This window comes from Leptonychotes weddellii, chromosome 9 (assembly GCF_054177405.1).
Source record: "Leptonychotes weddellii isolate Sample4059 chromosome 9, ASM5417740v2, whole genome shotgun sequence".
Classification (NCBI taxonomy): Eukaryota; Metazoa; Chordata; class Mammalia; order Carnivora; family Phocidae; genus Leptonychotes; species Leptonychotes weddellii.
Genome location: NC_138377.1, coordinates 88696804 through 88697434, shown reverse-complemented (window position 1 = coordinate 88697434; position 631 = coordinate 88696804).

Below are 631 nucleotides of genomic sequence, written 5' to 3'. Positions count from 1 at the left end.
AGACTTTTTTTTAATTTATTCTGGCATCGCAGAAATGACTACACTGTGCTATATATACTATCAGAATTCCAATAGAAAGAAGCTTATAACTCTAGCCTCTTACATTACCTTTTCAGCATGAAGAAACAGAAGTTTTTTTTAATAACAAACATTGTTGCCTTCCTAAGAACATTCTTGAATAAACTCATTTTAAAACTCAGTGTGAGTAGTAAATGGTAGAGCTATTAAGCTAGCAATATGAAGAGATTAGATAAGCATTTTGAAAGCGCACCATCTTCCTTACAAAGGAAATTAGGAAATGCATTCTTTTCAGTAAAGGGAAATTAGTTTCATCATTAGGGCAAAAACCAAATTCTGGATTGGGATAGGTCTTTTTTAAAAATATAAAACCAATCATTGGTGTGAAAAACCTAAGTACAACTCAATTAGGAAAAGTTAGACAATCTTTACACAGCTTCCATAACCAAAACAAAACTTTTTAAAAAACCTAGCAACATAAAATAGTCTCCACATGACATGTAAATAATTTCTTAAGCTGGCCCTATTGGTCATATTTCATACATTTTAAAAATTATCTACATCTTAACAGTTACTAGATTTCCAATAAAAAGTCCTACTGAATATATGCCAT